General features: G+C 37.6%; 1 protein-coding gene across 8 annotated transcripts in view; it reads right to left on the bottom strand.

The window, feature by feature from the left end:
• Positions 1-17874, bottom strand: part of enox2 (ecto-NOX disulfide-thiol exchanger 2) — a 356101-nt gene extending 338227 nt beyond the window's left edge. For 3 of the 8 annotated variants that reach the window (XM_079839859.1, XM_079839851.1, XM_079839860.1), the window contains exon 1: positions 17638-17874. The gene's annotated coding sequence lies outside the window, so the exon portion shown is untranslated. Of the gene's footprint in view, positions 1-10390; positions 10448-17637 lie in introns of all 8 variants that reach the window. The other 5 variants (XM_079839855.1, XM_079839852.1, XM_079839853.1 and 2 more) reach the window with 4 other exon arrangements.
• Positions 17875-19374: the final 1500 nt, after the last annotated feature.

Here is a 19374-nt window from a genome sequence, read left to right as displayed (position 1 = left end):
TTTCCGGTTTTATTTTGCAGAAACGTTTTACTCTCACTGCAGTGTGAACAAGTGTCATAGCAGCCGCCGAGCGAACGCACAGAGTAACGTCTTAACATCATTTTCAACACACTCAAATGTATCTAATATGATATACAGAGCTGCGCTACCTCATACTCATGACCAGAAAACCAGAAGTGGCACCAGCGTCTGTAATAATAAAAAAGTCCAGCTGCTCATCTTATTAACAATCGCTCCAGTGGCCTTACTTACTAATTTGATACTTTTCTCATTTAACACAATAATGACTTTAAATGATCTTTTAGGAGTCATTTCTAGCACATAATTAATTTCTGTATGCACATTTCACGACACATCAGTGTGTTGAAACTTTGCATGCAAGTTCATGACCCTACATGAGAAAAAGTCACCAGAGATTCATCGGATAAGTACATAATCAAATTCACAAATATTACACCATTTAAACATTACTAAAACCACATACTGAGTTACTAAAACAATCTTTGTCAGGGAATATACTTGTTTGTTCACAGTTTGAACGTTTAATTTCAAGGTCTGAGGTGAATTATCCATTGTTGTTTTCAGTGCGACTACGTTACAAAGCTGGGAGCACTAAATGATTTTCAAAGTCCCATGACACGCTTTTAACATTAAATAAAGCACACTACCTGAGACTATCATTGCCATGTTTTGTGTTGTTGTTCCAGCTGGTTAGGACAAAAACCATGCTTCGTATGTAGTTAGGACACAGTGTTAGAACATTAAAATATGTGGGTCAAATTGACCTACAAACATCCCAAACATAATAGAAATTATGAGTATACATGTCAAAACTTTGCATGCATTTTTATATCCCTAAATGAGAAAAGTCACAAAATATCAAGAAAAAAATTAATTGGTTAACCGCGCAAAAATCGAAATTGACCTGCATCATAACATTTAAGACACAAAACACATCTAGAGACACATTCAATCTGAGCCTGAAAAACCTTCCAACTGCATAGCAATGCTCACAATAATCAAATAAAACAGTCTTTTGTTTTTATCAGTAGCAGACACAACTGAAAAAAGTCCAAATTCGGCAGATGCATTCTGTCCTTTAACAACATTTAAAAGATCAACAGTTATTATTCAAAGTAGTGCACATCACAACTAGTGGAAGAAAACCTCTCATGGCACTGCTTTCATATGGATGAGATTAAGACTGAAATCCCTGGCTCTAACACTCACTGGATGTAATGGAAGTGACGTCGAAATCATCATGGGAGGAAAATACAGCTTTAAAAAGAGGACAGGTCTGCGGGGGAAATACTACTTAAAGTCTACCAACCACATATGTTCAACATGCACGCATGAAATGTGTCCAAGTCTGCAGAAAGAAACTCATCACATTATTCCACCCACTGATTTGATTTTTTTGGTCTGCTTGGACATACTCTCAAACTAAGGCCAGAAACACTCTCTGCGCAAATGCAAATGCTTGGCAAACGCATTCATGAGTGAAATCTCATCGTACATACTAATGCAAGATAATGCAAGAGTATATTTCATGCCAAAAAATGTTGCTACTAAAGGTTCAACACTCATGTCAGAATTTGGTTCGATACATGATGCTGGTCTCATGATACTTTAAACAAAGCCAAAATAGAGGGGTTTTTATGTTTTGTTTTCTTTTTATAACTTCTGACACATGGTAAACAGTTAATAAAAAAGTACGGTTCATTCAAATTTTCAATTTGGTAAGACATCAGGGGTGGCAACCCTCTAAAATTAGCCATTGGCTAATAAATTCTTAGATTTGACTCGCCAGTGTGTGTGTTAGAGGCTATATATTTAACCTAGATATACACTATATTGCCAAAAGTATTGGGACACCCCTCCAAATCATTGAATGCAGGTGTTCCAATCACTTCCATGGCCACAGGTGTATAAAATCAAGCACCTAGGCATGCAGACGCGTCTACAAATTTTTGTGAAAGAATGGGTCGCTCTCAGGAGCTCAGTGAATTCAAGCGTGGTACCGTGATCGGTTACCACCTGTGCAATAAGTCCATTCGTGAAATTTCCTCACTAAGGAAAGGGGTTGTTTTTCAGGGGTTGTGCTTGGCCCCTTAGTTCCAGTGAAAGGAACTCTTAATGCTTCAGCATACCAAAACAATTGGACAATTTCATGCTCCCAACTTTGTGGGAACAGTTTTGGAATGGTCCCTTCCTGTTCCAACATGACTGCGCTCCAGCGTACAAAGCAAGGTCCATAAAGACATGGATGAGCGAGTTTGGTGTGGAGGAACTTAACGGGCCTGCACAGAGTCCTGACCTCAACCTGATAGAACACCTTTGGGATGAATTAGAGCAGAGACTGCGAGCGAGGCCTTCTCGTCCAACATCAGTGCCTGACCTCACAAATGCACTTCTAGAAGAATGGTAAAAAATTCATATAAACACACTCCTAAACCTTATGGAAAGCCTTCCCAGAAGAGCTGAAGCTGTTATAGCTGCAAAGGGTGGGTCAACTCCATATTAAACCTTACGGATTAAGAATGGGATGTCATTAAAGTTCATGTGCATGTAAACTCAGGCGTCCCAAAACTTTTGACAATATAGTGTAGCTACAATACACTTTGTAACCTGCAAGTTGATGAAAACATAAATGTTGAACTTAATGCTGAACCGTTAAAGACGAACAAAACACAAATCTATGACATTCACTGGTGAAAAATCTGGTAACTCTATTTGAGCTTGATTTGGGGGAAATGTTAATGATTTAAATGACACACGCAAGTGTCTTACCATACATAAAACCACAATACTAATGTTAACAAGGTTTAATCATTTAAAAAAAGCTCAACCAGAGTGACCATCAGCTTCCTGGTCACCACTCTAACTAAGGCCCTTCTCCATCGATTGCTCAGTTTGTCCAGGAGGCCAGCTCTAGGAAGAGTCCTGGTTGTTCCAAACTTCTTCCATTAAGGATTATGGGGCCACATGCTTCTGTGAACCTTCAATACAGAAGTTTTTTCTGTTGTTATTGCAGTCTTTCCCAGTGTCTTGATACAATCCTGTCTCTGAGCACGACAGGCAATTATTTTGAGCTCATGGCTTGGTTTTTGCTCTGATATGTATTTTCAGCTGTTAAACCTTTTATTGAGAGGTGCGTGCCTTTCCAAATCATACCCATTCAATTGAATTTGCCACAGGTTAAACAGGTCAGCTGCTCACGCTGAATTAAAGCAACAGTGCATTGTTCAGATCAAAATTGACATGATAAACATGAAAAATGTTACGCCAATGTGTCGGACTCGGTAGACAGCATAAGCAGGAGACAGCCAGTTAGGAAACAACTTCTACATGATATAACAATATTTTAAATACTGTATCCTAAATTGTGGATAATTAAGCAATCATATGCTTAAGTACATTCCTGGAGTGTTAACGATTAAAAGAAAAAACAACAACAAGAACCGCACAGAACCGAAAACCATGACCCTAAAACCGTGATACGAACCGAACCGTGGGTTTTGTGAACCGTGCCACCCCTAGTCATTATAGAAAGGATTCAGCTGCTTCTGTGTTCTTTAATTTGTGCTTTATGAGTAGATCATGTGCTGCCCACTCCCATCGGCACTTTTATGAAATTGCACTCTCACGCTAATTTGCAAAATTTGCTAATTTACTAATCTTTAGTAAATCTGGCCCATTGTCGGTTATGTCTTAAGCAAATGTAAACAGTTGAGAAAGAAAACGCATGTGTACATTTAGGGGGTCCGTGTAATATGTCTAATATTCCTGCTGCTGTCTGTTTTTCATGTTAATAAAACTTAAAAAAGCTCTTGACTGAAAAACTGTTGTAAATTTAATAAGGATTCATCTTTAATTTATACAGTAAATATTATGCAGTGTTAGTTTACTACTTTATTTGATTTCTGTACCAAATATACCTAATCTATATCTAACTAATGTTAGATCTACCTGTAAAAGCACCGTTTATTTAATTTGCATCTTTGTTACAGACTGTTTACTTGACTTTAATAGTGTTAGAAATGTATATTTTATATTTTATTACATGCATGTAGATCTTTTAAAAATGTGCATTGTTCTTGCGAGTAAAATTAAAAATGTACTAGCCAACGGCGACTCGAGCTGCAGTGTGTCCTTAGAGGGTTGTACATTACTGAAAATTGCCACTATCCTCTTTTAGCCAGTAATAAAGAGCTGAATTTTACTATCAGCTATATCTTAGATCAGGAGATTAAGGCTATTCAACTAGTAACAGAGAAAAGATCACAGGCATCAGACTCATTTTCTTGCATGGCAGTAAGAATGGTGTTTCACCGTTAATCTTCCATCAGGGAAACGACACATCCCTGCGGTCCAAATTCATAGGCAGGCACCTGATTTTGCCAACATTTCCTCATTCTTTTTACGGATTTGCACTTTAATTGACAGCGGCAAAGACAGACAAATGCGACAGAAAAAAATAAACTTTAGAAAGGGAAAAACTTTCATCAAACTACGCCAATTCTGGTCTTATTTTTAAAAGAGGTGCAATATCTAGTTGTTTTCTCTAAATTAAGGTGTAATATATCCCAGCTCACAGCTGAGGGTTGCACATATCAGTTGATTTGTTTAAGGAGTCTTGATTATACAAGGAAGCTTTGCATAATTTAATCAGTTTGGCACAAAAAAAACTGTCTGGAACAAACTGTAATGTTTCAGTGTTTCAGACTGCAATTTGCAACCCCCACTTGAAAACTTAAATGCACAAACAAAGTGTTTTTGTTGTTTTTTGACAACACAAACGCAACATTTGTTAGGCCTACTATTTCACAAATGATTTAAATAATAGCCCAGTGAGTAATTGCTTTCACTAATCAAAAACGGTCAATCCAGGATCAAGCTAAAGCAAACGGTAACAGCTGAATGCCCGTAGATTTATTGTGTTTAATGAGTCAGAGGGCTGGCCGAGTGTTTCCGCTGCAGTCTGCTCATAAATGTCTCGTCTTATAGATATTTGCACAAGTGTCATCTCGGTAAAACCTCTGCTTTCATTAATATTCCCTGTCGCCTGACTGACATTTACATTGCAGCACTACAAAAGATCTTACATTGTCATTTTAATGTAAAATCCACTCTACCACATTTCAATATGTCTAAAGACACCTCTTCATTTTCGTCTTCAGGAGCACAACCAGTAATAGTGGGAATCTCACAAAACCTGTCAAGAACATTTTGAGCTTAGATTTTACCTCAAAATGTAAGGGCCATTTCTTTAAGGGCCATTGAGTTTTGTATCTTTCACTGCACTGATTTTAGTTTTACTGTACATATGTGTCAGGGCTACACAATATTTGAAAAAAACTGACTTTGCGATATATATATTGCGATACGAATTCAATTTAACCAGATGACTTGAATAGCTCTATATGAAAAGAATTATTCATTATAGAATGGTTGGAGTGATTTTGTAGGGGAGTTGTAATGGTAGTCCACTGAAGGCGAGCTTGACGATGAACCCATGTGCAGTTTATTAAATCAGATGCAAGCAAATAAAAAACAAAGATTTGACTGGAACATGAGCAGACTTGACCAAAACACTGACCAACAGCAGGGTTACATAAATCCAATACAAGACAAAGAAACATGGAAAACAAGAGGCTTTAAATATATGAACTTGGGGAACACATGATTAAGACAACCAATGAACAACCAGAATTCATAACCACATGACAAGACAATGAACCAATCAGAATATGACACATTCACAATGGAAGAACAAGACATGGGCCGTTTCTCAATATGTCTGTACCAAGCGGCAACCTCCCGCAGTTTCTCTTGAAGCCAATAGAGACAGAGCGTATTTAGGCCACGCCTACACTTTGCATTGCGTGAGGCTGCCTCGTTGTCATTTCGGACTTATAACAAAAAACAGAACAATGTATAAAAGTTGGTATGTGACAAAGTGTACAGCAAACAAGCTAAAAAACACAGAAATAAGTTTTTATAAGCTGTCGACCAAAAAAAACGAGTGTTGAGGAGACAAAAGTGGATAAAGGCAGTAAAACATGACTCTTCAGCAGGAAGAATGGGTAAATTTTGGGATCCTGACACTTCAGTATGCCTATGTGTGCAGTAAACATTTTGTCACTGTTAAGACAAATATCCAAATGTCAGTTTTATATTATATTTCATGTCGCTGATCACGTTCCCCTCCAGTGGGCGTAGTTCTCAGTGTAATATAACGTGTCGCGCTCTGTCTCAATGGCCTGTATCCACTTTTGTGTCCTTATAAGCTCGTTTTTTTGGACAACAGCTTATAAAAACTTTTGGGTTTTTGGTTCTGGGTTTTGTTTAGCTTGTTTGCTGACGCGTGTCGCTCTGTCTCTATACGGAAGTTACTTAAACTGCAATTAATCGACTGGCCACTAGGGACAGGCTCCAGAAGGGAGCAGAATCTCATTGAGCCCCATGTTAAAATGCCCAACTTTACAGCAGAAAAACACATGTTTACAGCTTGGTATAAATTGTGGCTTTGGTCTATACGGCTAATTTTGCCCTTCATGACAACTGTGAGGAGGGTGAATTTTTTTATAACTCATTCTTTTACATTATATAAAGCTTTAAAGTCCTGCATAATTAAGGGCGTGGCCACTTTGAGTGACAGGTGGATAGCCATTCATCTGCTGTTAGTCATCGCGTCACCTCAGCTCCACCCACGTCCCGCCTCTTTGCCCATTTTCTATTAACCGGGAGTGACGTGCGATGACGCTCTGACAAGATGGCAACGGCCAGCTCATCCCTACTTTGCGCTTCAAAACGGCTCTTCAGAATCCTATGGATGACGCCACGGACACTAAGTCCATATTTTTTTACAGTCTATGGTCTGTACGCGTATTCTCGTGGACTTGTGAAACCCAAGTACTGTTCCAATTTCAAAGTTCACATCTAGCCAAGTACAGTTCAAATCCCCGGATGTGTTCTTGATCCGCCCCTTTTATCGCAGATGCATTGAGGTGACTTGTGGACTTGAGAAAGACAGGTATCCCAGAATGCATCTAGCACCAACCAGCAAGCACCAATAGCAGAGAAGAAAGCCAGCATAATTTAAAATACTACTGTTAATGTGTCACAAAATGTTTTTCAGGCGCGAACGTAGTTGTTCAAAGCTCAAATCTGTGGTTTATTTATAAAAATAGCACCTATTTGAAAATTGTATCTGCCGTTTTCGGAGTTATGAGACCTAGTCATGAGCTCATCGCTCATTAACCCTGCCGAGAGCAGCGTTTCTCGGCTAGTTCTTCTGACCTTTGCCGCTGCCTCTGATGTCTCTGTAGTGGTTAAACATGAGCTATAATTTGTCTTGTGTAGATCTAAATGGCGAACTTTGTTTTCAAGAATCTTTAATTTGGTCCCTTGCAAATCGTTTTGGCTGAGGGCAAAGTGAAGTTTCATAAATTCATAACAAATAAAGTTGTAGCTAACTAGAGCGCTGGCTTTGTATATTTGACTGAATTGTTTGCTTTATCATTGTATAGCTTATATCTTTTACTTATACTTTTATAATGGCTATTGATCATTAAAACTAACATTCAAAAAAGAGATAGGGTTGTGTTTTATGTCATACTTAATTCTATTTCAGTGAAGATAATCATATATATGCATACTTATTGCCTGAACCGCATATTAATATGTTTAATATTTAATAAAAATGAAAATGTAAAGAGGCAGGGTGGTGTTTTATAACATATTAAGTTTTATTGTAGCCTAAAATATACATACAGAGATAACCGGAGTAGCCAGAGTGAGCGGAGTGACGTTATCAAGAACGCTGCTGTTCCATTTACAGAATAACTGGATTTGCGTCCTCCCGTCCTTGTGAGCTTGTTCTCCAGAGTCGAAATTTGTAAGTCCGAACTACCAAGGACACAAGGACAGAAGTTTGCGTACTTGGTATTGAGAAATGGCTTTGATCACATGAGGGCAAGGGAAGCACATGGCAAACATGAAGCATGACAGTTAGAATACAAAATAAAAGACATTAAAACAAACATGAAACAAAACCCAAACCCAAACTTGACAGGAGTGCATCTGCAGAGCAAATAATAAACAAATTACAAAGCATAGATAAATACAATAGAACAAAGACACAAATGAAATAAACAGTGCCATATTTTTTTCAGATAAGTCTAACAGTATTCAGGTATGGTGTAATAATTAGAGATGCACCAAATGCATTTTTTCTTGGTCGATTCTGATTTCCAATTTTTTTTTAAGTGTGACCTGCCAATCCCGATTCCGATTTTCTGTCTAAGAGCTACAATTGACAGCATAATAAAGATCTACTTTTCTTCAATGCAAAAGTGTATTTTCATAAAAAGAAAAAAACACAAGTAAAAGCCAGTAATAAAATAAGAACAAATAAACAAATGGCAAACAACAGCACAAATAAATGCAACAGAATAAAGAGAGGCTTTAGGCTTTTCAGATGGGTCTAACAGTAGGTTAGTATTCAGGTAAGAAATACTACAGAAATTAAAGTAATCAAATATAGTATTGAACAAGGGCTGTGAATACTTATGTACATGTGATTTTTTTGTTTGTTTTTTATTTTCAATAAATTTGCAAAGATTTCAAACAAACTTCTTTCATGTAGTCATTATGGGGTATTGTTTGTAGAATTTTGAGGAATATATGAATTTAATCAGTTTTGTAATAAGGCTGCAACATAACAAAATGTGGGAAAAGTGAAACGCTGTGAATACTTTCGCACTTTATCAGATCAAATATAAATGATACACATCCGTTTTCTTTCTCAATTAACGTAATTGACTGTGTTTACGAGGATACTCACCAAAACGGTGTTTATGTGCTGCTCTGTGTGTGTGTGTGTGTGTGTGTGTGTGTGTGTGTGTGTGTGTGTGTGTGTGTGTGTGTGTGTGTGTGTGTGTGTGTGTGTGTGTGTGTGTGTGTGTGTGTGTGTGTGTGTGTGTGTGTGTGTGTGTGTGTGTGTGTGTGTGTGTGTGTGTGTGTGTGCGCGCAGAAAACAGCACATGTTCCAAATTGAGTTATGAATGCTCGTATGGTTTAAAATGCTTGAATGTTTAAACTGACAGGACATAACACACGTGCAAATGATTTCACACTACAATGGTTAAACTGAGCAAACAATACGAGAATCACATGCATTTCGAACCATGGTGCCTGGTTCGTACAGATCAACTACGATCCCTACTTGACATCGCACATCCTGAGATATCGTTGCTAAAATGATATATTTCAATATACATCTCGCTGCTTTTTCAGCATCTCATGCATGATCACCATTGTTAAGATGCTGTAAAAAAAAAAAAAAAAAAACTTTTAATAGTAAAAAAAAAAAAAAAACTTTTAATAATGCATTCCAAAATTGTCTCAATTTTATCGTATTTATTTACTTTCTTGTTGCATAAAAACACACTCACAATCGTACTGCTGTACTGAATATCAGCACAGGTCAAATTCATCCAAAAGGGCATTTATTATTATATTATTAAAAACTGCATTTCTCTATCACTATTTTCGCCACTGCTGCTGTCAACAGAAACTGCCACACTTCGTTAATTAAGAGACCTAAACCAGGTCCACTAAACACTTACTTACTTTTTGAAATGTCAGTTGCTTTTTTTACATAAGCTTTATTTCTGTGACTTAGCAGCAGGTCACTGTTCATGTCTTCTCTCCATCTGACAATTATTTTGAGACTCTTTAAAGCTCTTTTTCTGGCATTTAAGCGGATTTCAGACTTGCTTTTCTTAGGTTTCTGTAACTAACTACCTACATTCAATATTGAACATCTATATTAGTCGAAATTTGGTCTTTGTCTTACTCTGATAATCATACTTGATCTAAATGGTCATTGTTTAAAAACAAAAACAAAACAAAAAAACACATTTTGACATGTTTGCTTCTAACAATAAATGCCAATTCCATCAATATTTCTATGGTTTAATTACTTTTGGAGCCAATTACATATCTGAATTCAAATAAATATTATTAGACTAAATCCATCAATCTCACCTCGAAATCATCATTTCATTTTAAATCAAATTTATATGGAAAATAATTTTGTTTTGGAATATACATAAATGCATGCTTTCATGCTGCTATCAAGGCCCCGAAAATATCTTGACAACTCATTATTGATTCCATCCAGCAATCAAGTCTATTCTGTCTTAAAATGTTAAATTAAGCTGTCAAAAACTGTTCCCTATGTAAGAGCTTCTTCTGTGAAATGAGGAACAGCAAATTCATACAATGAATTTGTCAGTGACAGGAGGCTTTTAGTATTAAGGACAGACGCGCACACGCACACGCACACCTTGCACTCAATGACCAACCATGGTTCATTGATTACCTTATCAGAGGAATGTCAAAAGGGAAACGGTCGCTTATTTCTATTTCTGTGTTGACTCTGTGGAGAGAGAGAGAAGTGAGTTGTGTGACAGAGTATTTCTACTTGAAAGAATTTTCAAATGACACCTGCTATCTCTCAACAAGCCAATACAACATAAACCAACAAAACAAATATAAAAGCCACACAAGTGCTAATGGAAGCTCTGCCCTTAACTAACCAGTGCATCCTTCATGCTCGAACCCTTGAGTTGTGTGAATGTCCTCCATTAAGAAACAGGCACGTGTGCCTTTAGTGGGTTATGAAGAGAAATGTACCTTTTCTTTCAAATCCAGCCTTCTGCCAGATTCAAAGATATTCTAGATCCTGCTCGCTTACAGACCATTTTCAGTCCATATTTTGTTTCCTGTAAAGAAGTTGTTGCTCGGAATCATATTCGCCGTCTTTGAATGTAAACACTCGAATAGTCCTCATAAGCGGGTAAATGTGAAATAAATCCCTTTATGTGACTGGTATCCAAACCCTCTTTGATATCCAAAATCTCTTTGAATGCTATAAGGCAGGATAAAATGATACACAAAGATATATTTAAAAGCCTGCAGTAATTTCCTCTTCAACAGCCGAATATCAAACATGCATAAGGAAATAAACACATTCACTGCTGCTGATCCCCTATTTCCTTTAGTCAAAGACCAGGCAGGATTTAATCTAAGTCCTCGCTGCACAGAGCAAGCAGCAGTGTTAAGAACAGCAAATTGAGCTTTACAAGAACAGACTGTACAGTGCAACACAGAAATGAGACTCTGAGAGGAATACAATGTCTTCAACATACCTGATAAACATTATATGAAGTGAAGTCTGAGCCTTAGTATTTGTGTGGAAAGGCACAAATTCATCTCAGACGAGGAACATGAAATGCAAACGAAACGAAGGACAAGAGCAAAAGAAAGATTCTAGGATAAAACAAAAGTATAGAAACTGGGGATGAATAAAGGAATAGTTCGCCCAAATATGCAAAAATTGGCATGCAATAATACAAAGGATGCAGAAGTATCAAAAAAGCAGTTTATAGTGTGTGCGTGTAGTTTTAGCTCAAAATACCCCACAGATCATGTGGCCTGTTAAAACTGTCCCTTTTAATGCAAATGAGCTGCTGCTCCCTGCCTTTTCTGAGTATGGGGTCTCTGCGGAACAAAAGTGGGTGTTTCTAAATTTGTGGGTGTTTTCAAACTGATGGGTATTTATAAACCATGCAAATAAAATGATCCCCTTCACCCGAGCCCACCCCTAAACCTTCATACCTACACTGAGACGTGGGCAAATCAGGTAAAACAGTGAAAACCGCCCCTCTGTTTATGGGCTCGCCCACTGATCTAGTAACTCCATTTCCTATCCTGCAGAGACCTATACTTGCCTGTTCTTTCAAGAAGAGGACGGAGCTTCAATAGCTCGTGCAACAACAACAACAACAACAGAACATGTCAGATACTAACAGTGTTCAGTAGGGCTGTCAAAATTGCTCAAAAATGACGTTTGAATATTCCCTCTAAAAAAAACACGAATATTCAAACTATTTGAATCTGGTTGCGCATTTTGACAATGACAGGACAAATTAATACAAAGAGACATAACTACTTGTATAGGTAGTCTATTTAAACATATTTGACAACGTGTTACCTACACAAAAACAAGTAAATCAACTAATGGCCAAGACCGCAGACCTCACTCTCTCTCTCGCCCTCACCCTCACAATCTCTGCGCACAATGGTTTAAATGAACAAACACATTTTGAGTGCTGATCAAGAGTTTTGTGCAAGCAATTTAAGGTCGCGACTCTTGTCCCAAATATAGCAGGCTTCATTCAGTGATTGAAACAAATATTAATTGAAGTTTTACATTGAACGCTCCGAGCGAGCTGTGCTGTGGTAAACATGGAACTTTTCCTTGACATGAAACCGTAAATAATCAAACCAGTGGAAGCAGTGCATTTATCCTTTATTCATGCAATATCTATTCAGTCAGTACCTCGGTTCCATTGCTTGACAGAACTCCCTGAAGCCTGCCCCATCCACGACACTGATCGGTCACAAGTCCTTACAAATGAACTAAATTAATTTCTCCGTTATGGCCTCTTGTCGTGTTGCAGACAAAGAGCTTGTAGCGGGCGATGCAAAGTAAGGGTGGTCCAGTTGCTTATATTTACAAAATGAGCCTACAAAAGCATGTAAACAAGCCCTTTTAATAAAGAAAAGTTCACGAAACTAAGTGAAAACTCACGAAAGTGTTTATTGAAATTACGAAACATTTAACATTTAAGAGATCATAAATTTAGTTGTATAAGTTAACGTTACTCTCTACATACATTTTGTTCTCATGTCACAAGTAATATCAAGGTTTATTTTGATCTGTTTTACATGATTATTTTGTAGTGTGGTTTTCGGTGAAGTGTACTAAAATAAATATCGTCACCTGAGTACATTAGCCCACTTCTTCTCAACACTTTTTCCTGATGGTTTATAGAACAATTACTCCGAGTCGCCCTCTGTCGTTTCAAAGAATAGCACAACGGCGAGTGCGTCAAGTATAAACGCCTCGTCCGTTTGGGGAGGAGCACACGCAGTCAGTGGGGGCTCGCGCTGCAGAGCCAGGCGAAAGTATAAACAAGGCTTCAGGCGCGCTAGCGCGCCCACTCGCAAAGCAGACAGCCACGCCTCTACTACCGCAGGCGTTTTTTCCCACATTTTTTTATTTATTCGAATATTAATTTTCACCTTCGAAATTCTTTTTTTTTTAATTATTTAGAATATTCGTTGACAGCCCTAGTGTTCAGTTCGAACCGGTCTTGGACAAATGCTTACAGAGCCAAAGGATAAATGCTAAATGAAAATAGAACAGGTATAGTTTTGTTTAATTCCGTTGTTACCATCTTGCTTGTATCCACTTTTAGTACAAGCATGTTGTAGCGGACCCTGTCCGAATGATGGCCAAAACTTTACAGATGAGTTTTATGAAGTTTATTGTTAATCACACAAAAGATGAAGCGTCTGTTTTTAGACAATCACTGTAAGAGCTGAATACACAGTACAAGAAGTGCGCATTAAAGTCTTATCCGTAAACATCTCTATCCCTTGCATTATCATCAACATACACAGCGAATTACACAAAAACACTTGTTACAACTAACAACGAATAAACAAATATATACAGACCTTATGCCTTTTCAGGGGGTGCTTAATAAACTGGTAAACTTTATATCCGTAAAACAACTCTGATGAACTGTAATAAAGTGCATGCTCTCCCTTTCATGACTGCCGTGACCAGTATTGCTCTGGAGACTTAGGCCCCGTCCACACGAAGCCAGAACTTTCCCTATCCGATCTTTTTTTTTTCCTCGTTTCAAGAAATATCTGCGTACACACGAGAGCATGAAAACGGCTCAAAACGATGTAGTATACATGCCCGGCCAGTATGTGGCGCTGTAATTCTGCCACAGAAATACACTCAAAACGGAGAAGAAGAGTTGTGGCTAGAAGGGGTACGGCAACAGTCGGAGGTGAGTTAAAATCTCACAATAAAATAAAAATAAATAAATTTGCTACTTACCAGATGTGTTTTATTAACGCATACACCTACCCTAACCCTAAACATACCCTTACAATAATGCAAATACAGTAATTAAACAACGCAGTATTGATGTGCACATGCCCAGTGCCCGTAGTTGTATCCCTTCTAGTCTTCCCCGCACAGGACGTGGTGTGATGACATCACCGTTTCACAAAATATACGGATTGGCTGTATACACCAAAACGGCAAGAGTGTCGTTTTCAGATTTATCCACTTTAGATTTATCCACAAAAAATAGCAAAACGCCGGATCCGTGTGGATGAAACGCCAATACGATAAAAAATGTATACGTATACAGTGATACGCGTCTCCGTGTGGACGGGCCCTAAGCTGGATCACGAACAGTTGGTATTGATCCATCCTTGAGCTTTAACTTTTTAGCGAAACCTGCCTTGAATTATCCCTCGTTCAGGCAATGCACCTGCATTGCTTATAAGACATTGTTAAAAAGCTGCTCGAGCGCAGACAAAATGGCAGACGGTGTACAACTGGCTGAGACCGGAAACTATGCTAATACGGAGCAGTCTGTCAACGCTGTGGGTGGAAACGTGCAGATTAAGGGGCGGTAATATTATCATAGATCCCCTTCCTACGTCAGAAGGGGAGAGAAATGAGCGGCTCGTTTTTTCACATGATTTCAGAGAAAGGCTTACCAAAACTGAGTTACTGGGTTGTCCTTTTTCATGTTTTCTGGGTTGGTAGATGCACAGGGGAACCGATTATAGCACTTAAACACGGGAAAAGTCAGATTTTCATGATAAAGTTTTCTGTGAGAATGTGAGAAACAGACCAAAATTGTAATTTACTGACAGCTTTCCTTCTAGTGAGATAGTCAAACCTGATAACCAGTCTGATTGGCAAACCAATCATACAAAATGTTTTTTTTAACCATTGAAAAGGTCTGACTCCAAAGAAAGATTTACTCATTAATCAGACAACTTATTCGGTCATAAATGTGTGAACAAAGTGCCTGGTTTAGGCTTTAGTGCCTTTTACAGTGTAGGGGGCGGGATACTTCAGCCTCTAGAGAGCATTTGACTGTACAGAAAATCTGATGAGAAGCTGAAGTGCATAACGATGTCATCAAAACTGTTGATCCATATTGGTGGTAGAGAGAGATGCATATGCATATGTCTTCTAAATGTGAATTTTGTCATTGTTTTGGAGCGCACTCACTTATAGATAACAATGAGACTAGCATATTACAAACAGACAAAAAAAACTCAGAGGGACTTAAAATTATTATCGCAATAAATTATTGTATGGTTTTAGAAGACTTTGAACATAGCGTACAAGTTATATGGAGCACTTTTGTGATGCTTCTCCCTCTGTTTTTGAAACTTGAAATGGCACAACAAGTAAACTACTTAAAGTTTCAAAATTATAAATGATTCAGAAAGTCTGCATTTTTGAGATGTCTATCCCTTTAAACAGAAAGGAAAATAACTGGATGAAAGAAATGCAAAATTCATTTGAATGCACTCCTAAATCAATATTTTTCTGCAACAGAGAGAGGTCGCACTCAATGAACAACACTGGAATTACCTCTCCACTTCGCACTGAACATTTGTGAGTCTAAACAACCCAAACTTTGATAAGTTTACAAGTAAACGGCGCGCGGCCACCTATCAGCTTATTGACAACAAGCCCTATAACTGTCATCCACTGATACCAGCCAGTGGTTGCGCACATCTCGTGTTGCTAGGAGACAAAGCTTTTCATGTGAATCACTAGACGTGTAATTGGTGCAGTCCTGAAACTCACACGCTTTGCGCCATTCCTCACAGTCCGCACTCTAAAAATACTTAAATCCTACAGCACAGAAGAAGCAGAGCACAGAGAAAAAACAAGACAGGGACCAATTGAATCATTACCTCTACCAAGAGCCCATTTCTACAAGCACATCTGGTGTGAATATTTAGATGATCATAAAGCTTATTTAACAACAGTTTAAATGCATCACATCACTTTGCTGTAAACATTCAGCCAAACATCTTAATGTTTATCTGTCAGCAGTCGTACAGCACAATTCATCTAATTATTTATAATTACTGTCTAATACTCCGCTTGACTGTCAACAAGCAGTAAGACTATAAATCAAGTAAATTAACAACTATGAAGGAAGAATGCAATTTTGACACTGATGTGCCATATTTGTTCTAAAAATTGTGGTAACTTTGGTAACATTAATGTGAAACTTGGCAGTTTACATAATGAGAAATTTCTCCATTCAAATTTTTCAGTTTCTAAATACAATTACTGTTTTTTTTCAGGATATGTATTAATATAACTTCATCAGAAAGAAGAAAGTCATGTACATATGGCTGAGTAGCCTAAATCATGGGGAAATCAAACTACTCATTTAATGATACAAATAACAGATAGATACAAGTTTAAACAATACAGGTATTTTTTGGTAACACTTTACAATAAGGTTGTATTAGTTAACATTAGTAAATACATTAGTTAACACAAACTAACCATGAACAACACCTCTGTTCAGCATTAGTTAATCTTTGTTAACGTTAGTTAATAAAAATCCAGCTGTTCATGATTTGTTCATGTTAGTTCACAGTGCATTAACTAATGATAGCAAGATGCATTAGTAAATGTTGAAATTAACATTAACAAAGATAAATAAATGCTTTATAAGGGCAGTTCATTATTAGTTCATGTTAACTAATGTAGTAACTAATGAACCTTATTGTAAAGTGTTACCTATTTTTTACATCATCTCATGCATGACATCATACATGTTATGAACCGATTCTCACAGGTATCAATAAGGATGTGTGTTGTAGGTATAGGCTATGCATGTGTGCTAGTTCAGTTCAACTAGCTGCATGATTCAATACATTAAAACAAAGTCACGTAGATATAAGCTGTCATTAAGATTAATCAATTATTATTTTTAATATGAAAAAAATCTATTATTATTAATAGGCTAATCATATTCAATAACTAGGGCACCCCTAAAAGTGTTTTAATGAAAAATATCTATATCCGTGTGTTGAAATGTAACATGGAGCTTTTACTAGCTTACTAATCGGTTCTCAACCCATCACGAGTCGAACACCTGTCTCGGTTACTGAACGAATCAATCAAAGATCCGACTCAAATGAACAACTCGTTTCACGAATCTGACATCCCTGCTCGCTGATGACGCAACAGCCGGGAGGCGTTAAACTGTTTAGCATGACACTGTTATAATTCATGTTTACACCAGAACATAATAATTACTATTTTATTATTACTTCTCTAAAATTATTATGAATACGAGATCTCCTTCACAGTTCTTTTCTGTCATTTTTAGTAACAGTGCCGAAGTTACCACAGTCGTATAGTTCTAGGTGAATAATGAATGTTTGTTAGAGAAAGATTAAACTACCTAAAAACACTGAGACGCTGTCCAAATGTCCTGTGCATCTTGCGCAAACTCTACATTGTATTCATGAGAACACGAGACATGTTAAAAGTGTTTCAAAGCGCAGTGCGGCGCGTGCAGTGATGGACAACATGTTGTTGCGGTTGAACATGTAAAAGCATAAACTTGTTATTCAGTCCTGCATTCGTCTTGCAGTCCCAGAGCATGATCTCCATGGATATAAGTTTACACACGCGCTCACCTCAGATTAAGATCGAGGAAGTGTCCAACCCCACCGCCGCGAACATAAACACTGTCCAAACCTGGCGACAGTCTCCGGTACTTGTCTGGCGAACTATGCTGGGTTTGTCTCGGTGTTTGGTGACGTTCCAATGCATGCAGCCCTGCTGGAAATATGCTGGGCTCCAGTTGGTAACTAGGACTAGGAGAGCCAGTGAGCAGCATCGGTGCTGTCAGACTCAGAGCGGAGGTAAACACTAGGCATTATGGGAATCTGGAGGAGCAACGTGCCGGGGTAGAACACAGCGACATCTACAGGGTGCCATAATGTTTCATATGGACACATGCAAAAAGTAGACTACCTTGGCACTAGTGTTTTAGTTACTTTGGACATGTTACTATGGTAATAATGCCAGGGAATTCTAAAAAAAATACTGTAGAGTTTTTTTATATATAACAAATATATACGATTTAAGAAATGTATAGGCCTACTGTATGTGTTTGTTTTAAATGTTGTTAGATCACAAAAGGGAATTCACACAGACTCACAGACTATCTACTCTGAACGTCCCAATAATGATATAATAAGACAAGTACTGAATCAATTTTGTCTTTGTGGGCTCTTTCCTAATGAAACACTTTTGTCCTTGGTGAAGGCTGCTCGACAAATCAATTTTAAGTTTGATTGATGTAATTATTAGAATTACAATGCAGTTTATTGTCAACTGAGTATCTGTGATTTGGTGTAATTACCCATGAATGCATATTAGATTGCTATTATTATAATCAAAGAACTCTCTAACGGGAAAAATACTTGCACAGGTTTTGTTTTTTTCATTAAGAAAGTCTGTTATCCATTAAATCAAGCTATAATAATCACACATGCAAAGAAAAGATTATTCTTGCGTAGGCAGACATGCCTTCCCTGTGGTTACTATAAATGTGCAGCATATGAAGAGCCACAATGGACAGCGTTTTATGTGTGTGTTATTATAATTAACTCAAAACTAAAACCATAAAAAATGACTTGAAACTGAAAAAAAAATAATAATAACGATATACTCGACTTATTTATAAAATAAGCAAATGATAAAATATGGGTATGACAAAAACACACAGCAAATATACTAAAACTGAAAAAAAAAAAAAAAAAAAAAAAAATATATATATATATATATATATATATAAAATGTGGAAACATTAATACAAACTATCTCATTGATACTAAAATAAAATGACACTAGCCAGAAACTTAATGCATGAAAAAAGCAATTATTTTAATGCAGAACTTTGATATTGTATATGGATAGACACAATATTGCCAAAAGTTTTGGAACGCCTGCGTTTATGAACTTTAATGACATCCCATTCTTAATCTGTAGGGTTTAATATGGAGTTGGCCCACCCTTTGCAGCTATAACAGCTTCAGCTCTTCTGTGAAGGCTTTCCACAAGGTTTAGGAGTGTGTTTATGGGAATTTTTGACCATTCTTCTAGAAGCTCATTTGTGAGGTCAAGCACTGATGTTGGACGAGAAGGCCTCGCTCGCAGTCTCCGCTCTAATTCATCCCAAAGGTGTTCTATCAGGTTGAGGTCAGGACTCTGTGCAGGCCAGTCAAGTTCCTCCACACCAAACTCGCTCATACATGTTTTTATGGACCTCACTTTGTGCATGTTTTGGATGAGGCTCCTCGGCCATGGAAACCCATTCCATGAAGCTCTCTACGCACTGTTCTTGAGCTAATCTGAAGGCCACGCAA

This window comes from Gobio gobio (assembly GCF_949357685.1).
Source record: "Gobio gobio genome assembly, chromosome: 16".
Classification (NCBI taxonomy): Eukaryota; Metazoa; Chordata; class Actinopteri; order Cypriniformes; family Gobionidae; genus Gobio; species Gobio gobio.
The sequence above is the reverse complement of the archived record's forward strand: the minus strand, read 5'-3'. Positions and strand labels throughout refer to the sequence as shown.